Source organism: Pyxicephalus adspersus, chromosome 1, assembly GCF_032062135.1.
Source record: "Pyxicephalus adspersus chromosome 1, UCB_Pads_2.0, whole genome shotgun sequence".
NCBI lineage: Eukaryota > Metazoa > Chordata > Amphibia > Anura > Pyxicephalidae > Pyxicephalus > Pyxicephalus adspersus.
Window position 1 is genome coordinate 104,087,298 of NC_092858.1, and position 14,406 is coordinate 104,101,703.

Here is a 14,406-nt window from a genome sequence, read left to right on the forward strand (position 1 = left end):
TTCCACAGGGCAGGATGGTGGACCCTCCATGTCACCAACCCAGTTGGCAGAGACGTGCATGGGACACAGATTCTAAGAAGCTGCCTGTTCTTCACCAGAGCCTCTATAGGTGAGGATGTTAAGCTGCGGGCAACTGCCAGGGTGCGGCCCCTGTGCACGCAGAGGCAGGTGACCCCTGACAGATAGGATTCAGGCAAGGTTCCAAAATGTGAGACAGAAGTGTGGTCAAACAAGCCAGAGTTTAGGGCAGGCGGCAAACAGGAATAGTCAGAGGTCAAAGCCAGAGAACACAGGAGAATCAGCAACTGGAGACGCAGACAGGAACTTGTGAACAGAGCCTAAGGGAACTCCTTGTCCAGGCAACTTCCTGTTGCCAGTCACTTCTATATAAAGGGAATGTCATGTGATGGATGGGGGTCATGTGATCCGCAGACTCCTAACTCACCACCAGAGGGAATACTAGTGAAGAGGCTTTCTCAGGTGGTGTTCACATGCCTGCCAGCAGGTGGAGTGCGTCTGCGGAACACTCTAGTCCTCAGAGGTAAAGGGATAGCAGACAGAGAATCATATGACCTGGACCAGGAAGTGAGCAGGGACTGGAATCCCAAAGCAGAGTCAGTGCTGGCAGCAGGAGAGTGCAAGGTGGGTGAACCTGAAGGAGTGTATAGCACGCTCCCTGTACAGAATGAGCTCTGACCTCCTACAGTGGGAGCAATCTCTTTAAAGTGTAAGCATACCAAGTTGTTTGTGATACCCAGCTGGCAATGATTATAGGAGGGACCTCTTCTTGTTCTGCAAGGATATAGAAATAGGTTATCTACTAGCCTGAAACCTTTTGTTCTTTGAAGATATGTAAAGAGCAAATGGACAATATCCAAGCCTCTAAAATCAACAAATGAATTATTAAGAACTGTGTCTAATGCTGGCATTAGATTCAAGTAAGGACACTTTGGGCAAGAATTCTGGTGAAGGACGTAGGAGCACTTTGTCTGAAAGGACGCTACAGCTAGGTTCTTTTGCTGATGGAGTGGAGTCCTGAAACTACCTAGAAAACTGATGCAATGGAGGTTAGCATTAACGAATACACTTTGTTGGGGGGCAATGGAGGTTCCAACATAGCCCTAAGAACTAATTGAAGAAAAAAACTGATGGACTTGCAGGTCCATTTGACGGAGGTTAGGGACAGAGATTAGATAAAGCTGAGATCTGGACTTTTATAGTACTATAGCTAAGACTATTCTCCAAAACCGTTTGTAGAAAGTCCAAAACATAAGATGAAGTAGGATTTAGTAAGGAAAATCAAGGCCTTCTGTGTCGCTTGGAAAAACTTTGTCACGCACAAAGAGACAGGACCACTAAGGGGTGCTACGACTTGCACAGAGCTGGTGTGAGCCCTTAGAAGGGCTGCAGAGTCTAAGCAGTAACCAGGTCTTCTAGAGGCTTTGATGGTGAGGATGTTGCGCCGTTGGTTACTGCCAGGTTGCGGTCCTTGGGCACACTAAGGTGGGCAAAACACGGTACCAAAAGCACAAAGCAGAAGGACAGTCGAGGAAGGCCAGGGTCGAGTCATGCAGCAAGCAATAGAGGTCAGGTCACAAGCCAGGGGTCCAGGAGACAGACACTAGTGACACAGGGGCCACTGCGGGCACAGGGAACACAGGAGACACTGGAAGCAACAGGAGGCACAGGTGATGCAGGGATATCCACAGACAGACAGGAACACAGGAACAGCACAGGGAAGTTGGCTGGGAACCAACAGGGTGAATTGGGGATAGTTGGGGGGAGGGTTATGGATAAAGGTATGGAGCTTCCCATGTTACAAACAAACATCGGATTGCGCAGTACTATTTGTACTGAAAAACAAAGGAATTTGGCAAACGGTGCTGGCAAATGCAGCAATGGTTTAAAGAGTCTGTTCACCAATGCTAGAAGTCTGGCAAACAAAATAGGGGAGTTGGAAGCCTTAAGGTGAGTGAAGACCATTATGGCTTAGTTGGCATTGCTGAATCCTGGCTTTGTTCTTCATAAGACTTGGCTGTCAATATTCCTGGTTATACTTGCTTACGTAAAGACAGAGTCAAACAAAAGTGTGGTGGTATCTGTATATGAGAAGTGATATGAAAGTGAAAATGAAAGAAGAAATTGCTGATGGAACAAGTAGGGAGTTTGAGGCATTATGGGTGGCATTGAATGTGGGGATGTACAATACACAAATAATTATTGGAGTCTGCTATAGGTGCCCCAGTGCTAAGAAAGAATCAACTACTAGCACAGATAGAAAAAGCAGCAAAAAGTGTTTTAATCATGGGATAATTCAACTACCCTGACATTCACTGGAGTAATGGCATTATAGGAACAGCAAAAGGGAGGACATTTGTGAATTTAATACAAGATAATTTTATGGTACAGTTTATAGAAGCCCCAACTAGAAATTATACCTAGCTGGACCTAGTTCTTTCTAAAAATGCAGAGCTTATAACAAATGTGCATATGAAAGAGAATCTGGATAGCAGTGAACATAACATGATTTCATTTAATGTAAGTTGTAAACAGGAAGCAAAAACAGGAAAGATAAAAACATTTAATTTAAAGAGAGCAAATTTTCGCTTTTTAAGGGCAGCTCTCTGTGACTCGGACTGGGAGACATAATTTGTCCTCAAAGAACACAGAACAGAAGTTTGTTCTACAAAGGCACACTAAAAAATATACTCCAATTGGTAATAGGTTTAAGAGGCTAAAATTAAAACCTTTGTGGCTCACAGCTGATGTTAAAAAAGCCATAAGGAACAAGAAAAGGGCATTCCAAAATATAAAAATGAAGGATCACCTTCATAGTTTGAAAACTATAAAGACTATAACAAAAGATGTAAAATGAAAGACAGATTGCAAAGTAAAGTAAGGCAAACCCCAAATATATTAAAAGCAAAAAGATCAGATCTGAGCATGTAGGCCCCTTAAAGGATGCCTCTGGGTTGGTAACATGGGATAAAGAATAGGCAAATTTACTAAACATTTTTAGCTCTGTGTACACAAAAGAAAATGGCAGAGCTCAAGTCCAAAACCATAATACCAATGTCACTGCCTTAAATGAGTCACAATGGCTCAAAATTGGTATGACTGAGAAACAGTTGAGCAAAATTAAGATTGACAAAGCACTATGACCCGATGGAATACATCCACGTGTCCTTAAAGAGCTGAGCTCAGTTATTTCAAAGCCTTTATTTCTATATTTTAGAGACTCTTTAGTCACTGGCATGGTACCGATGGATTTGCGTAAGGCCAATGTGCTTCCTATCTTCAAAAATAAAGCAAAGTCATTAAATGGTAACTACAGACCAGTTAGTTTAATGTCCATAGTTGGAAAGGTCCTAGAGAGTTTGATAAAGAACAACATAGAAGTGTTTCTGCTAGAAAATAATATGATAGTCAGCATGGCTTCAAGAATGACCGAAGTTGTCAAACAAATTTACTCTTTTTATGAGAAAGTGCATAAACAGGTAGACAGTGGAATAGCAGTTGATATAGTGTACTTGGACTTTGCTAATGCATTTGACATTGTACCCCACAGATGATTAATATGCAAGTTAGGGTCAAAAGGTTTAGAAAAGTCAATCTGTAAATGGATAGAGAACTGGCTTGGAGTCAGAAATGGAAAAGGATCTGGTAGATCAAATACTTAATAACAGCATGCAATACCAAGCTGCAATATCTAAAGCTAGTAAAGTACTTTATTGCATTAAAAGAGGAATGGACTGCAGAGATGGAGACATATTCCTGCCTCTGTACAAAGCATTGGTCAGACCACTGGAATACCACTGGTCAGACCACTGGAATATGCAGTCCAGTTTTGGAAACCAGTTCACAAAAAGACATTGTAGAATTGGAGAGAGTGCAGAGAAGGGCAACTAAACTAATAAAAGGAATAGAGGAGCTCAGCTATGGGGAGAGATTAGCTGAACTGAATCTATTCTCCCTTGAGAAGAGTCATTTAACGGGGGATATTATCACCCTGTATAAATATATAAATGGTCCATATAGAGAACTCTCTTCCAAATTATTCACTTTGAGATCATTACAAAGAACAAGAAGGCACTCTTTACTGTAAGGTCTGTGAAAATGTTGAATCGGCTCCCTCAGGAAGTAGTTTTAGCAACAACTAAAGATTGCGTTAAGAAAAAGCTGGATGCTTTTCTAGAAGCATAGATTATAACTGGGTATTAATGATTTAAAGTAAAGATAACAGAGACTGTTGATCCAGGAAACATCCTATTGCTTTAGGGAATCAGGAAGAAATGTATTTTCCCCAGGTAAAGCAAACTGTATCAGGGTTTTTTTTGCCTTCCTCTGGACCAACTATGTCTTATGGGGTTTTATATCTGGGATATGTTTATTTCCCTAGTGGTTGAACTTGATGGACTGTCTTTTTTCAACCTAACCTACTATGTAACTATGTAACTCCCCATTGGTCGAAGATTGGCTGGACATTATGTGGGTTTAAGGCCCAATAGTTAGGGTCTGGAAAGGACCTGCTGAGCTGACCTGCTAGTTGAATCTCCATCCCCAGTAGATAGGCAGGCAGAACTATCTTCCTGTTTATAGGCAGATCTTTCACTGCCTCCCAGCCTTTGCGGCTGGCATCTGTTGTTAGAATTACCCATGATTCTTGTACGAATTACCTTCCTTTGGACAGATTTTGCTTTGCAGCCCACCATTTTCAATATTTCTGAATAAATAGAGGAAGGCAAATCTCTTGCTTCAAGGAAACTCAATCCCACTGGCTGAGGAAACAAAACTGGAGCCTCTGCATATTCCACCTGGCCCAGGGATCAGGCGGAATTGAGAATGATATGTGACTCAGAAACATCATGTTTTTTCGTGCTGGAACCACTGGAGACCTAGAAAAACTATGAGCCCATTTCTTTATTTGAAAGATCTTGCACTGTGTTAGGAAGACTTTCATTAGCTTGGTATTGAAGGTTACCTACCTTTGCTCCAAAGCTTGGGACCCGGGGGTGGGTGAACTGTGAGCTAAGAGAGAAAGGTGATCCAGAAAAAGCTATTGAGCAAATTACACAAACATATCAATACCCTTCATATCTTCCTAATTTCAAAGGCAAGACAAATAGAAAAAATTTTCAGAAAAAACGTACCTGACATGAAGAAAGCAGAAAACACACAGCCAAAGGGAGAAAACGCTTGTAGATTGTACAAATTGGCAATCCAGAATTTTCACACTGTCAGCTGCCTAGCAGCACATAAATGAATGTTTTTGGCCAGAAATTATGTCTTTAAACTCTGACAGAGTACTGGCGAAGGGTAAAAGGGATCGAAAACAGCATAGTGCATATGCTATAGGAATCTTGGAACACCGCCGAGAACAAAAAGCTTAGCCAGCTCACCCACCGGTCCCATGATTTCTGATGAGGGTATTTAAGCCTTGACAAGAAGAAACATGACTCCACAGCATAGGAAATTTACCCCAACCCCTGGACCTTCCTCCTAGAGAGCCTGAACCAGGTAGGGAGGCTAGGGGATGTCCTGGAGCAAGGACCAAAGAAAAACAAGGTAGGAAGGGGAAGGGATCTATTTAGGGGAAAAACTACTGGTCCTGGGAGGTCAAAAGTGGCAGAGTTGACCCTAGGGTGCACTGGCAAGAGGAGTGTATAATGAAGGAATATAATGAGGAATATAATGAAGCTTCTGACATCTACTGAACATGACCTGTGTAGTTTTTTTCCTCAGCCACACTCCCCTATACCGTTTGCGTCTATCATTCATTTAAACTTTTATACATCCTACAAACAGTGTATCTATACAAACAGTTTGGATAGAATGGGAAAGGATTAGAAATCTTATTTATTGGATTTACTGAAATCAGAGACTCAGTTGGAGAGTTACCTTTTTGTCCTTACTGGTAAAAAAAAGTTGTATCGCCAATAAAGGAAGTGAAGAAAGTTTTTTTTTAAGTTGGGTTGGGATATTCTAGAGTTTATATAAGCTTTTTGTTGTCTGTTTCCCTTTTGCAGATCTTTTCCTCACCTCCTGTCTGTTTTTTTTCTTGCTTACAGGTCATAGTCCTGGGATCTTAGAAGGCTGATTATTCACACCCTAAACCCTGGTCATGTACTGATGTACTGGAGAACACTAGAGTCACACAACATCACCAGTGAGCTGGCAGTCTTCTGTGGTATTCACCAATAATCAATAGGGGTCCTTAATGCTATTTAGGAGATTACCCGGTAATCTTAATTTAAATGGTAATAAAGTGCCTGCCCCCTGCCAAAATATCTTATCAGCCTATTAGATATACAAACTTGGCTGCTTGTTTATTTTTAAGAACTCATCTGGAGTTTTGTCATCCACAAATTGTGAGTATCAATATTAAACAGCAAGATCATTGAATATTGATTAAGGCTTCATTGTTACACTAGGGACACCTGTTGTAGTGAAGCCAAGCTGTGAAAGGCTGTACAATTAATTAAACTACAACCTATCACAGTGAGGTCAGATTCTACTTAAGCTCTGGGATATTATTTTTTAATGACGTCTTGCATTGTGAACGTCTCTCCTGTCCAGACTTCCAGCTGTTTTCCTGTAACTCATCAATATCTGTAAAAGCTAGATCTTGTTCTTGGATAATTAGGAGTCGGCTATTCATGAGAACACCCAAGTGATCTTCCTCCTTCTGAGAATGGTCATATGAACATAATGCCATTGTAGGGTTTACTGATGAGGAATTGCTGGGACACCTCTGGTTTGCGGAATAAAAAAACAAACAAACTACAAATCAACATATTTAAAGGTAATTATCCAAGTATCGTCTCCATTTTAGATGATCAGTTAGCAGTAAATGAAATGAAATACATAATTCAGAAGGTGAGTTGGATAGTTGGACTACTAATGGTAAGTGAAAATTGAACTATGAGTTCAAGTTGCCTGTAAATATGTTGCTGTTAGTGACATACTAAGATCACAATGTAATCATTATTAAACCATTGTATTTGTTTAAATACCCTGGTTTTACCATTTTTGGTAAATACTGAATTGCTCTAATGTTAGAGCATTAGAAATATTGTAGGGAAGCTATGGTTGGGAAAGGACCTGCTTTTTGCATGGGGAATGTTTGGCTGGGATGTCTCCCAGTTCTATTCATACAGGTGTGTTCTTGCATAAGGGCAACAGTTTGCTGTTGCCATAAAGATGGAATGTGTTTATTATCTTTTCTGCAACAGCCGTGGCCTGTTTTTTCACCTGTAACATCTGATCTTGTGATTTTTACATTAACACTAGAAAGTGAGGTTTCACAAGACAGCTTTTGAAGGGGAAAAAATAAAAATATATACATTTCCTTTTTAGACTATACACTTTTTTAATCCTGAAAAAGTGAAAAGTAATGCATTCAATTGCAAAGGAAGGCTAATAAAATTAGTTTTCCTACCTGTTCTTATTTCAGCTAAGCGTGGTGTACCAGTTTTACTAATCAGTTTATATGCATTGCAGTAGGTTTTAGCAGGCAACTTGATTGATATGTTCAAGTGTTGCTTGCATGCTTAGGGTAATTTGCTAGCAATAACCTTAAATTTCACATAGGATTCTGGGAATAAAAAATGATCTTTCGCCAAGTTAGTTAGAAAGAAAAGCTTAAAAGAAAAAGAGTTTTTAAAATTTGGATAGAATTGTGAAGAGTTTAAACCTAAATTAGGTTATTTTTGCTGCCTTTTTGCTAACTCTAATGTATTTGCTCTATTTTTTTGTCCAAGTTATTGTGGATTTAAAGTAGTGATAAAGAATTCATCTGGTTTTCACTATTGCTTACTAGATGATATACTTCTTGAATACTAAAGGATTTCAACCTTTGTCAGATTTCTGTTTGAAAACTTTTTGAGGGTTTTTTTCTTAATGTCTTATCTCATTGAAACACTTAAACAGAATGGGCCTGATTTATTAAAGTTCTCCAAGACTGGAGGAAATAGATTGAAACGGATTTCTTAGAAAACATTTACTGTTAATTTGCAGATGCTTTAAATCCTGGACCAAATCTATTCCAGGTTTGCTGGATCATCCAGGTTCTCCCAGGATACTCTATCTTTTCTAGTCTTGGAGAGCTTTAAAAAAAATCAGACCCATTATATCTATAGTAATCTATAGTAGTTGCTAAAACGACTTCTTGGGGGAGCCTATTCCACATTTTACAGACTTTACAGTGAAGAATCCTTTACTTTTCCGGAGATTAAATTTCTTTTCTTCCAGTGCTCTCTTGTCCTTTGTAATGATCCTAAAGTGAATATTCGGAAGATAGTTCTCTATATGGAACTTTTATATATTTATACAGGGTGATCATATCCCCCCTTTAAACATCTCTTCTCAAGGGAGAATAGTTTTAATTTACCTAATCTCTCCTCATAGCTGAGCCCCTCCATTTTTATTGGTTTGGTTGCCCTTCTCTGCACTCTCTCCAATTCCACAATATCCTGGACTGCATGATTTAGATGAGGTCCGAATAAATGTTTTGTACAGGTGCAGGGTTATATCTGGATCTTTGCAGCCTATTCCTTTTTTAATACAAGAAAGCTTAATAGTATGTTTTTATAATTTTGCTAGCTTTAGAAATTGCAGTTTAACATTGCCTGCTGTAAGTCTATGATCTACCAGCACCCCCAGATCCTTTTCCATTTCTGACTCCTCCAAAATGTATTTCCCCTAGACAGTATAAAGCATGCATGTCATGCAATTTGCCACTTAGTTGCCCAATCAAAACAATATATCCAGGTCTGCTTGTAGATTATAGACATCCTGTATGGAACTAATTCATTACATAGTTTAGTTTGATGTTATATGGATACACAGAAATGGTACCTTTAATCCCAAACTCTATATCATTTATAAAGATGGTAACCAGTAAAGGTACCAACACTGAAAACTGGGGTACACCACTAAGACCATTCAGAGTATGAACTATTATTCACTACTCTCTGAATGCGATCTTTAGGTCAGTTTTCTATCCATTTACAGATTGAATTTTCTAAACCTTTAAACCTTAATGTGCATACCGGTATTAACCATCTGTGGGATACTATGTCAAATGCTTTAGCAAAATCCAAATACACTATATCAACTGTTCCACTGTCTACCTATTTACTTACTTCCTTGTTGTTTGACAACAAGGTAAGACTTCAGTCTTTCTTGAAATTCATGCTAACTATCATTTATAATATTATATTCTAGCAGAAAGTAATGACTTTGCTCTCTTTTTAAAGATAGAAACCACATTGGCCTAACGTCAATCCATTGGTACCATGTCAGTGAATAAAGAGTTTCTTAAAATTAAAAACAATGGCTATGTACCAACTGAAACTCAGCCATTTGAGAACACAAGGATGTAATCCATCAGGTCCTGGTGTTTTATTAACCATAATTTAATCCAACGGTTTCTCAATAATATCAGTTTTGAACCATTGTGGCTCGTTTAAGGCAGTGACATTGCTATTAGCAATTTGGACTTGAGCTCTGCTGTTTTTCTTTGTATACACAGAGCTAAAAACAGTGTTTAGTAAATCCGCCTTTTTTTATCCCCAGGCCTACATGCTCAGGGCTGATCTCTTTTTTTTCTGTCTTTCATTTTTAAGTTTTGCACCTTTTATTTCCATTTTACATCTTTTGTTAAATGTTTTCAAATGATGAAGGTGATCCTTCATTTTTATATTTTTTGGAATGCTCTTTTCCTATTCTTTATTTTTTTTTAAATTGAAAACCTTATTAGGTAAGTACAACAAGGGAAATATACAATACATACATGGAATGCAAAGATCAAACAAATTTGTAAAATGTATAGATCACGTACAAAAGAATCAAATACAATTATTACATCACAGTCATAACTGTTCCATCAATCAGTCAGACAATTCTCTTACAATCTGTAACAGTCTACTGCCAAAAAAAAAACTCGGATCAATTGGTATCTGGTAATCTGTAAACTTTGGGAAGATCTTGTGTACTCTCTCTCTCAAAAAGGACAAACCCTCGGGCACTCCCAGAAAATATGCATAAAGGTGCCCCTATTCACATTGCATCTCCAGAAGCTATTCGATGCTTCTGAAAACATTGTTCACAGAAGGATTGGCACTCTGTACCATCTGTTCAGGATTTTATACCCAGTCTCCTGATATGCTGAACTGATTGAAGATAATCGACCTATTGAAATCAATCGGTCAGGTTGGTTGGGTGAAAAAGTAGTGTTTAAATCATGAGCCCATTTTGTAACAAATGGTGGGGTAATCATTGGTTTTGGGGGAATCAGAATCGAGTACAAGTATTAGGTCAAATGCTTAATTGGGCCCTGCTCGGTACAAAGAGACTCAAATTCTGTTAGTGGTCTCTTAAATTGGTCCAAACTCGGAAAGGGGAGGGTAGAAAGTGATGGAGCTGGCGTACTCTTCAAAAGCCCAATTCAGATTGAAATGTAGACCAGGATTGTCTTTGCATAAAAAAGTTTACATGTTTGGCTCCCAATTCTGCCACAGTTTGAAATTTCAGGTCACCTGAAACATTTCCAATCACAGGGCTCAATAGCGATAATTGGGGGGTAAGTGGGGAAATTGTACATGTATGAGAGATTTTTTGAAAAAGGATTAAGATTGCCTCTATTGTGCGGTGTCCCCGGACAGAGGTGGGTACATGAGTTCCGTTCCAGGGGAGTGCTGTCAGGGGAATCTCAGTAATCGCTTGTTCTATTTTACTCAACTGCTTCCAATCAGTCTGCCTAAGCCACTCTATCATCTTGCCTAAACCACGCTATCACCATGTATTGTAGCATACTACAATGGGGGGTCCGGTACACCTACTCCTCCCTGCTTCTTTGTTAGACGTAAAATGTTAAAGCTCGGTCTGGGTCATCTTTGTGTCCAGATAACATGGGTGAACATTGCTCTCAGGTTTCGTAAAAACAGCTGGAATTTTAATTGGGAGTGCTTGCATCACATATAATAGCTTTGGTAAAAGTACCATCCTAATTGCGTTACAGCAACCAAACCATGAGAGCAATTTCACGTTCCATTCTGGAAATTCAAGGTATATAGTTTGTGAGGTTATTGCAAATGTGGACCCCTAGTTATTTGATCTTCTCTAATGACCATCGAAAGGGGAATGTAGCTGAAAGGTTTCGGCATGTGGCCTCTGGGAGAGGCCACATGCCGAAACCAGTTACAATTGGTCTGTAACTGGTACAGGCTGTTGGGTCTTTCCACTCTTTTGCAATCACAGTTATATAGGTCTCAAGAATATCCCTAAGTACTGAGAATTGAGGTGATAGGACATAAAAAGCATCTACAAAATGGGCACTCAAAACTGGTAACAGGTTTTTATAGTTGCTGGATGTGTTTCTGGGGTATTCTTCACATTAAAATACACTGGTAGTTGGGCTTTTAGATAAGCCAGAACTACTTGGCCCAATAGTAAACTTTCATTCAGTCTCCAGAACTTGTCTCCACCTGTCGCCTTCCTAAAAGACAGGGATACATTGATGGGGGCATGGTCAGAGAGGGTGATGTTGTCACCGCTGAATGGAAGGTGAAGTCCCAAGTAGTGGGGTGGTGGATACGCCAGATATCATAGAGTTAGTGTTTATGAAATAGTTCACGGATTTTCTTGGTCAGTTGTACATTGCCCTAGCTACTAGAAATGCCTGAGGGTTCGTCCTGAGAAACATTGAAATCACCTCCCTTCTGTAGCTAGAGTCATAAGTTTAAAGTCAAGGGGCCTGATTTATTAAAGCTCTCCAGGGAAATACACTTTTATCAGTTAAGCTGGGTGATCCAGCAAACCTGTAATGGATCTGGTCCAGGATTGAAAACATTTGCTAGCAAATAGCAAATGACTTTTAGTAAAAAAATTCCAGGTTTGCTACATTGGAGAGCTTTAATAAATTAAGCCCCAGGTGTCCGTTAAGAGGAAGAAGCCTGCCCTCATTATCGTGCCAAATATCTTTAAACTGCCAAGGGACTCTTTTGGATATAAGGATGCTCACTCCTCTAGACCTGCATCTGTAGCAGCTTCATGGCACACCCATTGATAATTGTGGTCTGTCAATCTAAGAATTTTATTGATTCTAAAATGAATCTCTTGTAAAAACGCCAGTTGCGCCTTTTGTCTGTGTAGATTTAGCAGTGGGGCCGTTCTCTTTTCTGGAATATTTAAGACCTTAACATTAATACTTGGCATTATTTGGCAGGATAAGTGTCTCACACAATCATGTACCCGAGAGTAATGGTTTAGGAGGAAATTCGGGTAAGGGAGGTGGGAAAGATAGGGTGAATCAAATAGGGATCTTAAATTACAGTGGGGGTTACTAAGAAGTAGATATACCACAAGTCCCTACAATTATAAAGATGTGGCATGGAGTCGTACCCCACTCCCGATTCTGCCATTATACATATGTAAGGCACTATTTGTGTAACAAGGTTAAGTAAAAACGTATTTCAAATAAACACGCAATAAAAAGAACATGGCACAGAGTTCAATAAAAAATTTTGTTACTTTAAGACTCTCAGTATAACCTCCAAGTGGGGGGGGGGGCTGTCCCATCAACACTCCTGAGGGAGAGCCTCCCGCCCAGGGTCCAGAAACAATAGAGACTAGCTAAGTAGGAAGCTGCTCTGTGGTGGTCCCATCCTCCCAAATGGGTTAGTTTGATTTGTCATCACCGAGTATAGTTATCAACCTCAGAGGAAACACAGAACAGTTGGGTATTAGTGAAAAACAAAGATACTCTTGGGAGCACTTGGGATCAGTCAAAGAAAAAAGAGTAGGAACTTTTCATGATGCAGGAGGTCACTGACTGGAGGGTGTGCCTTGTGAATTCTTATCCTCATCAGTCCACATTGGGTGTTTTTTTTTCTGTGCTGCAGAGCGAGCAGGGGTTTTCTGCAGTCCTGACATGCAAGGGAGAGCCTTTAATCTTGCCTGTGCTGTGAGGTGCTGTGTGCAAGGCAGAAGTGGTGCTGTGGAAGGAGCTCTGGGTTTTCACGTCTTCACAGCACCATCGCAAGCCATGCCCCCCCCTTTAGGGATTTTTTACCATTAGCTGTGAGACACGTAGGTTTTAATTTTAACCTCTTAATCTTATTACCCATTGGAATATATTTTGCGGTGTGTTTGTGTAGAACAGACTAGAAATATTCCCATTTCTGTTCTGTGTTCTTTGAGGACAATATTCCCTCCCAGTCCAAGTCATGGAGAGCTGCCCTTAATAATAGAAAAGTTGCTCTCTTAATAATATTATTATGGTCACATATTTTCTTATATATGCACATGTGTTATAGGCTCTGCATTGATGGAAGAAACTAGGTCCAGCAGAGTATAATTTATAGTTGGGGCTTCTATAAACTGTAACATAAAATTATCTTGTATTAAATTCATAAATTTCTGCCCCTTTGCTGTATCTCTAGTGCCATTACTCAGTCAATATAGGAGTAGTTAAAATCACTCATCACCATCACTGTCACTTGTCGCTTGTGCAGCTCTTTCTGTCTGTGCAAGTAGTTTGTTCTCTATTTCTTCTTTAGTAATGGGGGACTCCAATATTTATCTGTGTATTATGACTCCCCATATGCAACTCCACCTATAATGTCTCAACATCAGCACACACTCCATCACCAATTTCTTCTTTCACATTCATTTTGCAGATCACCTTTCACATACAGACAGACACCACCACCTTTTCATGTTACTCTGTCTTCCTGAAAGAGAATATAATCAGGAGTTTTGACAGCCCAGTCATGTGAAGAACAAAGCCAGGATTCAGAAAAACCAACTAAGTCATAGTGCTCTTCATTCATTATGGCTTCCAACTCTCCTATTTGCCAGACTTCTTGCATTAATGAACACCCTCCACTGGTGACTGAGCCGTCAGACCTTTCTGCCACCTTATTTGACTGTCCCACCCTCCTCTGTCCTAGTTTAAGAATCCCTCCATCATTCTTAAATCTTTCCCCTAGCACAGCAGACCCCCTTTCATTTATGTGCAAGCCATATAGGTCATATAGGTTGTACCCCAATAAAAAGTCAGCCCAGTGCCCTAAGAACTGACCCAGTATCACAATTTGTGGATAACTTTGCATCCTGGCTCCCACACATTCTTTCCCATGACCTGCCCACCCTAATCCTTGGTGATTTAAATGTTGCAATGGTTGAGCCCAACCTTCCCTCCTCAGCCAAACTGCTCTCCATTACCTCCTCATTTGGACTCACACAGCACATCAATTGCCCAACACACATAGCCGGACACACTTTAGACCTGGTATTTTCTAAACTCTGCAACCTCACCCTCCTTGACAACTCACCATTCCCCCTCTCTGATCATAACCTTATCACTTTCAACCTATCAAACCCTTGCCCTCCCTTGCCACATCC

General features: G+C 40.0%; 1 protein-coding gene across 2 annotated transcripts in view; it reads left to right on the forward strand.

Moving 5' to 3' along the window:
• Nucleotides 1–579: 579 nt before the first annotated feature.
• Nucleotides 580–14,406, forward strand: part of LOC140322183 (tetraspanin-18-like) — a 43,926-nt gene continuing 30,099 nt past the window's right edge. The window contains exons 1-2 of one of the 2 annotated variants that reach the window (XM_072398790.1): nt 580–642; nt 6,069–6,368. The gene's annotated coding sequence lies outside the window, so the exon portion shown is untranslated. The remainder of the gene's footprint in view (nt 643–6,068; nt 6,369–14,406) is intronic. The other variant, XM_072398798.1, reaches the window with a different exon arrangement.